Source organism: Solanum verrucosum, unplaced genomic scaffold (genome assembly GCF_900185275.1).
Source record: "Solanum verrucosum unplaced genomic scaffold, falcon-dt-bn FXZP01000153.1, whole genome shotgun sequence".
NCBI lineage: Eukaryota > Viridiplantae > Streptophyta > Magnoliopsida > Solanales > Solanaceae > Solanum > Solanum verrucosum.
The window spans coordinates 1412968-1427742 of record NW_026020426.1 but is presented as its reverse complement, the minus strand read 5'-3'; the positions used below and the strand labels follow the sequence as shown (position 1 = coordinate 1427742).

General features: G+C 32.5%; 1 long non-coding RNA gene and 4 other non-coding genes across 5 annotated transcripts in view; 2 read left to right on the top strand and 3 right to left on the bottom strand.

Annotated features, from left to right (window-relative positions):
* The first annotated feature begins 4058 nt into the window (after positions 1-4058).
* On the top strand, positions 4059-4130 carry TRNAG-UCC (transfer RNA glycine (anticodon UCC)). The gene has a single exon. It is a non-coding gene; the product is annotated as a tRNA-Gly (tRNA).
* A 6031-nt stretch (positions 4131-10161) lies between these two features.
* On the bottom strand, positions 10162-10233 carry TRNAP-UGG (transfer RNA proline (anticodon UGG)). Its single transcript has one exon. It is a non-coding gene; the product is annotated as a tRNA-Pro (tRNA).
* A 1162-nt stretch (positions 10234-11395) lies between these two features.
* TRNAP-AGG (transfer RNA proline (anticodon AGG)) lies at positions 11396-11467 on the bottom strand. Its single transcript has one exon. It is a non-coding gene; the product is annotated as a tRNA-Pro (tRNA).
* A 1924-nt stretch (positions 11468-13391) lies between these two features.
* Positions 13392-14775, top strand: part of LOC125807234 (uncharacterized) — an 11701-nt gene continuing 10317 nt past the window's right edge. The window contains exon 1 of the long non-coding RNA XR_007441657.1: positions 13392-13420. This is a non-coding gene — a long non-coding RNA (uncharacterized LOC125807234). The remainder of the gene's footprint in view (positions 13421-14775) is intronic.
* Positions 14244-14315, bottom strand: TRNAP-UGG (transfer RNA proline (anticodon UGG)). Its single transcript has one exon. It is a non-coding gene; the product is annotated as a tRNA-Pro (tRNA).

Sequence of the window (14775 nt, the reverse complement as noted above, 5' to 3'; positions counted from 1 at the left end):
AAATGAGCTTCACAGTCTTAATGAGGTCATTAAAAAAGATAAACTTGTGCGAAAGATTTTGAATGTGATGTTAGTCTCCTAGGAAAGCAAAGTTAATATTATCATTTAAGCAAAAGATCTTCAGACTCTGACTATGGATGACCTGATTGGAAACCTGAAGATTTACAATTTTAAGAGACAACATGACCAACATAGATAGGAACCCAAAAAAGAAAAAAATATGACACTCAAGGTTGTAAAGAAAGACTCCAGTAAGGATGATACTGAAATGGTGTACATTACTAGATGTTTTCAAAGAATGGTGAGGAGAAATAGTTGCTTTCCAAAAAAAAAAAGAACTCAAGAAAATATTTAAAAATAAATGACCATTGCTACAAATGCAAAAATCTGGACATTTAATCAAGGATTGTCCCCATTATAATCAGGATAACAAGGATTATATCAAGAATAATCCTGACAAAGCGAGATGAAAGAATTTGGTTCCTAACCACTTCAACCAAGAGAAACACTAAACAACATGGTCAAACAAGCTCTTGCAACTTGTGGTGATACCTCCAGTGAATCGGAGAATGATGAAGATCCAGAGAATACATCTTTGCTTGCAATTGAAGGTGAACATTCAAGTTTTAACTCTCTATTTGCTCTCATTGCCAAATTTGAGGATGAAGACATGGATGAGGTAAGTTTTTTTTATGTACAACAAAAACTTGAAGACTACTCTCTTAAAGAGTTGCAATCTCTAGCAAACATCGTGATATATATATTCTTATCAAGGTCTTTCAAAGAAGAAGAGTCCTTAAGTGAAAATCTTAATGATGCGGTATCTAATAAAGTTCTCAAACTAGAATAAAAGATAAAGTCTGCTTCTAAAAATGAACTTGTTCAAAGTAGGATGAAAAAAGTTTCCCATAATAGTCCTAAAGGTAAATGACATAAGAGTAAAATCCAAATTGAGCTTGAAGCCAATCTTAACAAGGTCAAGCTGGATCTTACTAGTTCTTTAGAAGGGAATAAAGAACTAGAGAAGGACCTAATCAAAGTTAAAGTGAACTGGAAAAGTCTCTCAAATGAAAAACCTCCTTAGAGATCTCATCTTCTGCCAATAAGATAATCCATAACAAAGGTGTAGGAAGAACTATACATTCTACAATCCTCATAGTAAGTACGTATTCAATCATGATAATTGATTGTGTATTCATTGTGGACGAAATAGTCATTTTCAGGACACATGCAAAGCTATATTTTCTATAGTAAAAAAGAATTAGGAGTTTGTGAAAACAAACGGGAACTCATAGGAGCCTAGTTCCAGAAAGAAAATACATATGGTGCCCTCAAGGATATTTCAATACAAATTTATTAATATTATCATAATTTAACATTAATCTATTGAAATTAATCATCCATCAGACAATTTCATGAATAATTAAACATCAACGTATTGATGACATTTGATCGTATATCGAGTGACTTTTATAAATAACTAAAAATTAACCTATAGATTTGATGATATTCAATTGTCAATCAAGTGTTTATGAATAATAAAAAATTAACTTATTAATTTAATGATATCTGATTATCACTTCTTCATTGCCAAGTTGGGACTTGAGAAATTAGATGGTTCTTTCTGTCACCACCAACTTTTTTTTCTTTTGATTAATGTTGAGGTTGCTCAATTTTAATCAAAGATTAACTTCTCTTCACTGACAGTGGACAAGAAAATTACAACGTCTATACTTATTTCTTTTGATTTAATTATTATATTTTCATATTTAAAGATTAATGATTTTTCAACTTGTCCTTTTCTTTTTCTTTTTTTCAAACACGTTTTAAAGATTTAAGATTTTTTTTTTAAAGAACGTTCAAACATTTTTGATACTATCGACTTTGAGTATTATTTAAATAAATTGGAGTACATATGATGGTATATCGATCAAAGTTTATTTTCAATTAAATTTTGTATTGTTGATTGAATGAAATTAAGAAGAGAAAACACAGTCTGAAGCAATGGAAGCACTTATCCAAAAAAATAATAATTCATATTGCGAAGAAGACCTAATAAGTTATGAATATTTTTTTAATGAGATTAATTAGTCTAGATTTTAAAAACAAAAATAGAAGTAAGAAGTTACCATTGATGATTATCTCAAATTGCTTCAATGGTGTTGATGGAGAACGGGGTGAAAATAATGAGGACAAGAAAGCGGTAAAATAATACTTCTTATTTTTGGCAACCAAATAAGAATCCTAAACAAACTCCTATGATTAATTTAGAGTCCAAGTTACCATATAATATTTTTACTTATTCTTATTTAAATATTAATAATATGTGAATGTGTTAAAAGAAATAAGTATTTCTAAAAATGAATTGACGGTGTAATTTTCTTGTCCACTGTCAGTGAAGAGAAGTTAATCTCTTTTAATCAATGCTATTCTAGTCAATACAAATAAATTATTTATATTTATGATATGAAAAAAAAATAGTCTTTTGTTAACTGATTGTTTAGGTTGAACTATACAAATAGTTAGAAAGTCATGATTAGGGATGTGCATGGTATGATATGGTACGGTATTTGAAAGTTTTGATATAGTAATTTTGGTATTCGGTTTTTAAAAAATTGTATCATTACCATGCCAATTAATTCGATATGGTTCGGTATTTGAAGTTCGGTTTTGGTATTCGACGGTATAGTAAATCAGTAACCATAGTTTGTTCAACTTTAATTAATATATACTCATATAATAGAGTAATATGACTTTAATAATTATAAAAAAGGCCTTAATTGTATCACACTAACACATTACATATGTAGAAATATCTATTCAAAATAAAGTACAAACAACTCTTTTGTTAATCAATTGCATTTCAATCAAAATAGAATAGTCAAAGTTTCAACTTCTAAACATTTAGGGGTGGTTTGGTGTGATGATATGAGGATTTAGTCTCGGGATAACTTTTTAGTGGCCTTTAATCCGTTGTTTGGTTGCAAAGGTTGGGATAACTTATCCCAGGATTAACAATTAGTCCTCGGATAAGTTATACCTCCATGGGGGTGAGGATAACTTTTCCTGGGATAAAGTAAGTAAAATAACAAAAATACCCCCTTAAACTCTCTTTTATATACCACTTTTACATTCATGTATATTAACATAATTTCTAATAACATTTATAATAACATTCACATCCTTAATTATTCGTTGTTCTTATGCTAATATATTTTTCTATAAAAAATTACATTTTATAAATACAATATTTATTTATGAATATATTATAAGTTGAATTTATTTGCCTAATTCTTATGTTTATTTATATTTTGGTTTCTCTTAAAATTTCACTCCACTACTAAATTACATATTTTTTAATTAAATAGTTTATTACTCACTTAAAAATTATAATTTACATATCAATTAAAATGTAGATAACTTTAATAATATTTTTTTTTTACTTTAATAAACTTAAAATGAAAGCTTTATTTTTAAGTTAAATAAGATGGAAGTTTTATTTTTAAACTAAATAAGATAACAAATTTATTTTAAAACTAAATAAGATGAAAGTTTTGTTTTTAAGCTAAATAAGATGGAAATTTTATTTTTAAGCTAAATAAGATGGATGTTTTATTTTTAAGTTAAATAAGATGAAAGTTTTAATTTTAAAAACACACAACACAATCATGGAAATGCGCACACAAAAATATTTATTATTAGAAATTATGTAATGAATATAAGTTTGAATATGACAAACCAAACAAGCAATAAAAACTAATCCAACATAACTTATCCTAGTATAACTTATCTCAGCATAACTAATTTCAGCATAGCATGTACTAATACTAAGTTGCATATTTGTTAGTATTTTAATAATATATATATGTTATTTATGTAACTATATACTTCGGTATGATATTTGATCTTTCTAAATACCAAATACCGTATCGAATACCAAAAAAATTTAAAATGTATACCATATACCATACCAAATACAATAACACCAAAATCATGGTATTAAAACTCATGATTATATATAATAATATTAAATATTAATCTAGGTATCATAAACAATAGTGTTTGTAGTCCAACGGTTAGGATAATTGCCTTCCAAGCAATAGACCCGGGTTTGACTCCCGGCAGACGCAATTTTTTTTATTTTTTTTCGTTTAGGCCTTTTCCTTTTCCCTTATTAAAAATGTAAAGAAAAAATAATACTCTGTGGACGCATGCGCACATTCGCCCGCATTCCGATGGAAGAATTAAATACTCAAAAATTCTATTCTCTGCAACTAACATTCTCTGCTTAGAGAAATGGCCGACCATTGAGTTTTCCGGTTAGTGCTTTCAGCTCTCAACTCTCATCTATTACTATAGTTGCGTATTTTTTATGATGAACTCGCTTCTATTTGTCATCCTTAATTGCGTTTTGTTTAGGCATGTATGAAGAAATCATAAAGCCCCCCCCCCCCCCCCCCCCCTTTTTTTTTTTGCCTCTGCTGGATTTCATCCCTGTATTATTGGATTGTAGTTACTGAGTAAGTGAGTATGAATCATAACTTACAACTGATTTTTTGATTATTCATTGATTCAGTATCTAGATGTATACTCTACACACACTAGAACAAAAGCTTCTAGAAGCCTTGGGATTTTCCTTCAGTACTCCTCAAGCTATGAATTTTTATAGGGTTACCAAGGCAAAATCTATTTTGTGCTGTACGGAACGGACTATAACTGTCTCCAATTTCATACATTTTTTGTTGCATGAACTTTATTTGTCCTAATTTTGATTATAGTTTCAATTGCTTGTTTTACTGATGAATTTTGATTTCTCTATTATGCTAATTTGAAGGTTGGGCAGTGTTTACTTTGTTCTTTGATAAAAAGAATTATTGGTGAACCAATCTTTTCCATTGCTCTATAGCCTAATCCCGTTTTTATATGGTACTATTTGATGTTGGTTTCTGAGTCTTGATTCAAAACTTACAACTGATTGACGCAGACAATTGTATACTAATTACTCTGTCGAGGGTGCTAACACTTTTGCTTATGAGTAGAGTAAATGTGCACTTGAGTAGTATAATTTCCTTCTGCTGAGGGTATTAACCCTTCGCTCAGTCATAGACCGAAGACATATATAGCTGAAAATGTTAGGATTAGTTGATTGAATTGACTCATAGGCCACTCCGGGATATAAACTTGGGACCTATTGCACCCTACTTGAGAATCATGCCACTAGTTCATACCTATTTCATGGATCTCCATTTGGTCTCATCTTTACCCTATTTTTATTTTGTCTGATTAGAAGTACAAAAAATGTTTGGAGCAAGGGGCTTTGGAGGGAAAAAGGGGGGGCGGAGGGGTGATTTTTAATTGAATTAGGGACAGAGCTCCTCATAGAAAGTTGGAAACTGTCAGTTCTCATAACAAGGCTTAGGCTGACAAGGTAGGGCGCAACCCCAATTCTCAACCTTGACCTACACAAATGGTATGTTGACCCACATGTTGAGAGTTTTGTTAGGTTCTTAGTAGCAATTGGCTAACTTATCTTCTTTTTACCTCACATAACTTTTTCATCTCTTGGTAGCTGGAAGTTCTAGTCAGACATGTTCAATAATCTTTATATCTCCTAGTCATCATTAATGAGATATTAGTTTAGAACAAATTGGTTTCGAACTCACTAAATTCTCTTTAGCCCTAGGGAGAAGCAGCATCGAGAAAGTTGTGAAGATTATAGTTTAAATAACTCCATCGAAGTTGAGATGGGCATTCCTCATCTTTTAAAGGAACTTTGGTTCACACCCATTGTTAACATCGTCACTAGGTCAAATGTTTAAGACTTTTTCTTCAGCATCTGCCTCAAGCATCCCTAATTACTTAGTCAAAGCCTTGAATTTTCTCATAGTAGTCTCCAGCTACTATGTCTAGAGGCCTTAATTCTGAGACAATTTGTTTTGAATTTTCTGTATCAACTAAAACTATCTCCAATACCATACTATTTTGTTGCATGAACTTTGTTTGTCTAAATTCTGATTATCCTTTCTCTTGTGTACTTCTTGCATGTTCCACTGATGGAATGCGATTCTCAATAAAGCTAATCATTGGTTTTACTAATTTGAGGCTTTGGCTTTTACTTTGTATTTTTGATAAAAAGATTCAGAAAAACCAACAAGCGGTCCAAGGCTCAATTAATAAAACCAAACATTTAAGCTATGACAGTTATTGGTTTTACTACTGTTTTCCTTATTAGTTAATGCTCTTAATGTTTGTCTTGATTGTCTAATTGAGGAAGAAAATGTGTAGGTTCAAAATATCAGTTTCTGAAAAGTGGGGCATTCCGAGAATTGAACTTGGGACCTCCGCACCATAAATGCCCAATCTTTGTGTTTTGTTCTCTTTCCTGTTAGTTTCTCTTTGCTTATTTTTTCTATGCATCATCTTTATATGCATTAAACAATTTGTAGGTCACTGTGTTGTCATTACTGTGGTAGCCGATTTATTTATTTCATACTTCTCTATTTGGCTATGAATTTCCTAGTTACTATAAGGAGATGCTGGATTACTTGTCCAAAATAAATATGCAAATTGTTGGAATTAGTTGTCTCTGAATTGAAAATATATCCCTGCATTAGTTAGATGTCGAGGGTATGTTCACTTCTGTTGAAATTTTGCATTTACCTTAACGAAAAATAAATGAAATGAAAGGGAAAAAGTTAAGAATAATAAAGAAAAGAAAAGGGTAAATGAACTCCACAGATTATACCTGTTTCTTTTACGGTGTCATAGTTGACTTTGGATCAGATCTCCAATTAAAGTGATTTCTCTTAATCCCTCTAGAACTGCATAGATATAAAAGGTGTATGATTCGTTCAAACATACATCATTTGCTTTGCTTCAACATTTAGAAGTTTAATGCACTAAGTAGAGATTGGCTAGGAATTATTTTTAGATAAAAACTGTCTTAACTTGCATCTGCACTCATTGAGTCATTCATAAGGGGGAGTGAGATTTAAGATTTTTTTTTTTTTCTTAAAATTATTTTGAGATGTGTATTTAATCAAAAAGGAAGGGGGCATTCTGAAATCGAACTCGGGACCTCTCGCACCCAAAGTGAGAATCATACCACTAGACCAAATGTCCAGTTGTTGATGAGTGTCATTTTGACTCATGATCAATGTGTTTTCTCAATGGTCAGCAATAACTTAATCACAAATGCCATTGCTTAGTTGCAAATAAAGAATCTTTTACTTCTTATTTCACACCTATTGATCTGCATTTGCTTACTGGTAAAAGGTTTGAGGGCTTCTTTGGACTCCCATTAGAATAATGTTACTTCCTCTGGTCCAAAAATATTTGATGTTCTAGGTTTGGGCACATGATTAATGAATTCACTTCTAAAAATTAATAGAGACTTTGACTCAAATACCCTTAGTTATGATTTTCTTTTCTTCTTAGGCAGACATAATTATCATCAAATCTGTACATTGAATTAGGAATGTGCCAAAGGAAAATTTGGAATTTTTTTTTAATACCTTCTTGATTTTGTAAAACATCAATTATTTTGGACCAGAGGGAGTAGTAGATAAACAGAGAGTCTTAGACTCTTCTTCTCTTGCAGCCTTTCTTCTATGCGTGCTTTCCTCTAATTCCTAAAGAGCTGTCAGTTTTGATCGTTTCCTGTGCATTTCATGTACAAACCATTTTTGTCATACTCAAATCTTTTGGGACATGTATATCACCAGTAATGGAGTCAGGTGTTTCACTAAAGGGATTCAAAATATAAAGAAGTAAACACATGAAGAAGCCAAGGGATTATAAAACCTACCATATAGACAAATAATATGTTTTTGGCCTTTTATATACAATGTAAATTTTCGGCGAACGAACCACCTTCCATCCTTTGGCTCCGCCGCTGCATGTCAACTAGGAACTGTATTTGGGGGTGGCTTAATGCTTCATGTTTTAGCTCCATAATTTGCGTCGGTGTCGCAACTTGTGTAGATGCCCAAGGTTAGGAATGGTAAAAAGGAAAAAATGGGCTTTACGTTTAGTTTAATCTTATTTTCAGATTATTTGAATATCTTCTTGATTAATCTAGTGTGTATCTACTTGTTTGTGTTTTATTCTGCAGGTCCTTGCATGTAAGTTGGGTCATAAAGCAGCATGAATCTTGTGAAATTTAAGTAAAGAGAAATTAAATGATTCATCAACTAGGGATAGCAATCTTACTCCTGATTTGAGCAGGAATTCAAGGATCCCTTGCCTGAAACAGACAACATACCACTAGAGAAATGTTTGATTTTTTGGTGACACCTATCATTGATCAATAACTTCATCTATCATTGTTGACATCCATGATCCATGAAATGAACCTTGTTTATGAAACTTTTCTGAAGGACAAATATATTACTAGCTAAGTCACTTCTCATTTTGCCTGCTCTTTCAAATAAACCAACGGAAAGGTGTAAAGCAAGAACAGTTAAAACTTTCACTTATCATGGTTGAGATGCTCCTTGTGCTGATCTATTAGCATAACACTGCAGATCACTTGGGGTTCTGTGTTGTATTTTCCTTTATATCTGCTAAGTGGTGAATTAGCAGGTGAGCACAAAATAGCATGCTTTTCTGAATCATGATTTATTATTCTTATCTTTCAGATGCAGATGGGTTTAGCATAGGTGTTCTCTTTCAGATTAGGAAGAAGTCAGTTTACATGTTGTGATAATAAAAATGTACATTAGCTGAAAGTCTTAGTTGACTTACAATTAAAGTTCATACCTAACAGAATATATAGAAAGCTCTGATAATTGAGGACTATGTATATAACAAGAAGAAATAGAAATTGTCTGCATTGGCAGTTTGGATTAAAAATATATGTTGTAGTTTGCCTATAAAAGTTGCCTGATTTTTGTTATTGCAAAAACTAATGTGTCAAAGTTGACTTTGGGTCAGATCTCTGACACTATGAAGTAAATTTTCTTTATCCCTTTAGAACTACATGCCATATAGGTATGTTCTTAGTTAAAACATACATACTTTGTTTTGCTTTTACCTTTAATGCACTAAATAGAGCATGAGTCAGGAATTCTTGCAGATAACACTTATGTTGTATCTGCACTTGTTTCACAAAGGGTAGTCAGATTTAAAGGTTAAATCTTCTTTTAAAAGGAACAAAGAATGATTGGTTGATGGTGGCATTCAATGAAACCAAGATTGTTTATTTTGACTTGTCAGATTCTAAGGTCAATTTTATTTAAATGAATTAGGAATAATTTAGATGTATATTCATTAAAAAAAAAGAATGGGGCATTCCGAGAATCGAACTCGGGACCTCTCGCACCCAAAGAGAGAATCATACCACTAGACCAAATGCCCAGTTGTTTATGCATGTCATTTTGACTCATGATCAATGTGTTTTTCCGAATATCAGCAGTAACTCAATCATAATCATCACTGCTAAGTTGCAAAAATAGGAGCATATGTCATCTTTTACTCTTAACATTCCTCGTTTTACATATGCAAGTTGTTGGAATTAGTTGTCTCTGAATGGAAAATACATCCTTACATAAGTTAGATGTCAAACAGTCTGTTGACTTTTGTTGATTTGCATTTTTATAGCATAAAAGTTAAAAAAATATAAGGAGAAAAAGCTGAGAGTATGTCCTAGCCTTGGTGGACAGAGTTACTTGGTACTTGTTGCTGGTGGGAGGTGGGAGGTGGCAGGTATCCCATGGAATTTATCGAGGTGTGCGAAAGCTGGCCCGGACAATACGGTCATCAAAAAAAAAAACAACTGAGTAATAAATAGGAAAAAGGAGGACTAAATTCCACAGATTAATTCTTGTTTTTATTCTATTTTTCTATTGTCATAGTTGGTTTTAGATATGATCTCTGATACTAGTAAATCTAATTTCAGTCAACCCCTGTTGAACTGCTTAGTTCAAACACACAACATTTATATTTCTCCTACCTTTAGAAGTTTAATTCTAAATAACGCACTGGGTAGGAATTCTTTTTGATAAAACTATCTTCCCTTGTATCTGTTCTTGTTTCATGAAGGGGAGTCAGTTTTAAAGTTAAGTTTTCTTTTAAAAGAAAGGGGACATTTTTATTTTTGAAGTAATTCTAGTTTAGAATATAAAAGGAAAAATGAAATGTTTCTTAAAAAAATCGAAGAATGGGGCATTCCGAGAATCGAACTCGGGACCTCTCGCACCCAAAGCGAGAATCATACCACTAGACCAAATGCCCAGTTGCTGAAGAATGTCATTTTGATTCATGATCAATGTATTTTTTCAATGATTAGCGAAAACTTGACTACAAATGCCATGTATTTCCTTACTGGGAATTGTTTTTGATAACTTATGCTGACTCCCATTAGAATAATATTTAGTGGATAAACAGAGTTTTGAACTCCTCTTTTGCACCCTTCCCTCTGGTGTTCACTTTTTTCTGATTCCTAAAGAGCTATCAGCTTTGATTGTTTGTGGTTCATAATGTTTGCATTCCTTATTTATCATACTCAATCCTTTTGGACATGTCACAAGGAACTATAATTGGAGAAGTTTAATGCTTCATGTTTCAACCCCATAATTTGTGTTGGAAGTCACATCTTGTTCTCTCATTTTCTGATTATCTTAGATACGTTCTTGATTGATCTAGTGTGTTCTTCTTGTTTGTGTTTTAGACTGCTGCTCACTGTGTGTAAGTTTTTCACACAAAACGGCATGAACCTTGTGATGTTCATGCCTTCATTACTCAAGTGAACATTAAATGATTCATCTGCTGGAGAGCAGGAAAATCGAAGAGCTCTTTCCTTAATCAGCAAAGTACCTCTAAACAAATGCTTGGTTTTTGGTTACACTCGCCATTCATCAATAATTTTAGCTACCATTGTCGACATCCATGATCCATGAAAATGAGCATTGTTGATGAATCCTTGATGAAGTACAATAAATTAGCTAATTGTAACTTCTTAGCTTTCCTACTTTCTTTAATTGAAAACAAAGGCAAAATTGCAAAGACGAAACCATATGCTCATTGTCACTTCTCCTTTTGCCTGCTCTGTCAAATAAACCAGGTAAAGTTGTAAAGCAATAAACCTTCAAAACGTTTACTTATCATAGTTGGGATGCTCCTTCTGCTGATCTGTCAACACAGTATCTGGGATCACTTCAGAGTTCTGTGTTGTATTTTTTACTCACAGATCTGTTAAGTGGTAAACTGGTAGGTGAACATGCTTGGCAGAATCTTACTAATTTGAGTATTGGCGGTGTATTTTGTTGAATTGTTCTTGACAAAATGGTTGTGGTTTCTTTGTCTACCTATTAATTAGTGCTCTTAACTTTTTCTCAAGATGGTGTAACTGAGCAAGACTATGTTTTGTGTTAAAATGTCAAGTTCCTAAAAAAATGGGGCATTCCGAGAATTGAACTCGGGACCTCTCGCACCCTAAGCGAGAATCATACCACTAGACCAAATGCCCTGTTGTTGAATTTATTTTCTCCCCTATGTAATTTACCTTGCTTTAGGTTTCATATCTAACTTGTTTATTGTTTACTTTGCATCATGATAGTCATTAAAAGTCTGTTGATCTCTGAGGCCTGAGCGGCCATACCCGTTAGAAGAGTTCTAGTATTGGTTTGTAATTTTGTATCATCAATACGTTTGTTTCATAGTTTTCTATTTGGACATGAAATGCCTAGCATAACTTTAATAGATGCTGACTGTACTGATATATTCTAGTCGTAGGAATTAGCTCTCTCTGAAATTAATAATACATCCTTACATAAGTTATGTCAGATATTCACTGACTTTTTCCTGAAGCTTTCCATTCGAAGTAAGAAAAGGATAAAAATAAATGTAACCCAAAGGATACTTAAACTCCAGCCGTTCACCGCTCTTTTTATATTTTAATATCTTAGTTGACTTCTGATCTTAGATCTAATATTATCTACTTATTCTGAGCCCCTCTGGAACTGTTAGCCATATGTAAAGTCACATGTTTGCTCAAACCTACCACATATATATTATTTCTGTACCTGTAGGACTGTAATGCATTAAATATGGCATTGGGTAGGAATTTGCTTAGATAAATACTCTCTTACCTCTGCACTTGCTTCATAAGGGAGAGTCAACTGTAACGTTAAATTTTCTATTAAAAGAAACAACGGATAATTGTTCAATTGTGTTACAACCCTTTTTGTTTAAGAACAAAGGCATTTTGATTTATCAGATTTTAAGGTTTATTATATTTTAAAAGAAACAAGGAATAATGATTAGTTATGTATCTGATGAAATAAACGGGGCATTCCGAAAATTGAATTTGGGACCTCTCGCACCCAAAGCATGAACATACCACTAGACCAAATGCCCAGTCGTTGATGAACGTCATTACTCATGATTAACGTGCTGTTATTCTCTGTATCAGCAATAACTAGATCATAATATATCATTCCTTGAAAATATAGAACTCTTTGCCTGACGTCTTTGATCTGCATTTGCTTATTTGAAGATTTTCCGAGGAATTCAGTTTATTCTCATCAGGAGAGTGTTACTCTATCACTATTAGTAGAGAGAGTTCTCAACTCTTCTGGTTTCACAGCCTGTCCTCTATTTCTTAGAAATCAGTTTTTATCATATGAAGCCCTTGGGATATCTGAATTTGGACATGTCGTGACTAGCGCAGAACTGTTATTGGTGATAAAATAAGATTTTGGCATAGGATGGTTAATGCATCATATTTTAGCCAATTAATTTGAGTTGAAGTCACTACTTGAGTAGAACACCTAATTATGGGAATGATAAAGAGGAAAATATTGGCTTTGCTTTTGGTTTTCTCTGACTTCTAGTTTATTCTAGATACCTTCTTCATTAATCTAGTCTGTGATTTCTGTTTGTGTATTAGTCTGCAGTTCATTATAAGTTAGTTAGCTCACAGAAAAACATGAACCTTGTGATGTTCATGCTTCATTACCCAAGTAAAAATGAATGAATGATTCATCAACTGATACTATTAATCTGAACTCTTACGCCAAATTGGGAACATACTACTAGAACAATCTTTGATTTTTGTAATACATTTCTGACATTGATTGATAGATTCAGCTATCATTTTTTACCTCTCTGATCCATAAAAATGAACCTTGTCTAATAATTGATGCTGATGGACAAATATATTTGCTCACTATCACTTAGTTTTACCTACTTTCTCTAATTTAAAACCACTGTAAAACTGCAATGGCATATATTTTCTTATTATCACTTCTCAGTTTCTTTTTGCTTTCTCGAATTGAAAACAAATGCAAAACTGTGTATTTCAAGATTTTCACTTGTCATAGTTGCAAGGCATCTTGTGCTAATCAATCCCTTCGTGTTTTAGGGATAACATAGGAGTTATATGATGGAGTTTGGACTTCCATATCTGGTAATGTTGCAGGTGAGCACAAATCAGCTGGCTTGACCCAATTATATTTTATTTTGGTTTTTGTTCTTTTAGATCCTATTTTCCTTAATTTGTCTTTTCATGTGTTTTTTTAAAAAAAATAATTATTTACTTAATACTTTTTCGCTTTTAGATCCAAATGAGTTTTCCTAGTATTGCTTGAGAGTAGGAGGAATCTCATCTTACATGGTGAAATACTTAAAAATGTAATTTGGCAGAAAAGTTAGTTGAGTTACAATGACAAAGCATTCTGAACAGGAATTCTCAAAAATAAAAGACAAAGCATTCTGAACAGGAAATTGGGAAAAAAGCTCTGAAAGTTGAACAGTATGTATATTCAAAGAAGAATTAACTCTAGGTTGTCTGCATTGCCAGTTCGGATTAAAAATACATATTGCAGTTTACATGTAAAAGTTTCCTACTCCGTTTGTTATTTCATGAAATAATGAAATTTATCCAGCTTAATTGACTTCTATACACAAGATTATGATTTTATCTGTCCGAATACTGTAAATGCCTGATGAGCATTCTGCAGTTTCCAAAACATCAATCTCAAATGTGATTCTTTTATAAACTATTTCCAAAACATCAATCTCAAATGTGATTCTTTTATAAACTATGAAATAAGAATCCTACCTTATCTTGGTTTGCGAGCTATTGCATAGGAGCGGGGGTTTTGCCCTGTGCGCACCCAAAGGGTAGCGGCTACGGGTTTCTCTTGTCATCAAAAAAAAAAAAGAAGAAGAATCCTACCTTATCTTTGGAATAGTTATTGCGGTCAGAATTTTAGGCTTAAAAATGGTTACCCACAAAAGAAGGGGCATTCCGAGAATCGAACTCGGGACCTCTCGCACCCAAAGCGAGAATCATACCACTAGACCAAATGCCCAGCTGTCAATGGTCCCTCATAGACAATCTTAATGATAGCTGGAAGTTCTAGATTTTTGTTGTTTGGAAAACATAAGTTAATCTTTTTGGGGGAATCATCAAAGATAATTTTACAAATCCAGGGATACAAATCTACAGTAGTTAAAAAGACAACCAAAAATTGCTGAAAAGAACTCGTCATATGAACATTTAGACGATCTTTGAGTCGCTGAACAGGTTTTAAGAGTTTTCATTTTTTTTTTCAAGATTCAATCATAAAACTTTAACTTCCAAAAAAACTTTATCAAGGGAACAAGTAATTCTCAATTTGCCTTTTTTTCCCTCCTGATCTCACTCTGTTGCCTTTTTCCTATCAAAATACTACCTCTGGCTTGTTCTGGTACTGTACTTGTTGCTGTTTATTTCCACTTTCATTCTTGACTTGTAATAGGGTGAATGATAAAGTTGCATTATTCATTTTT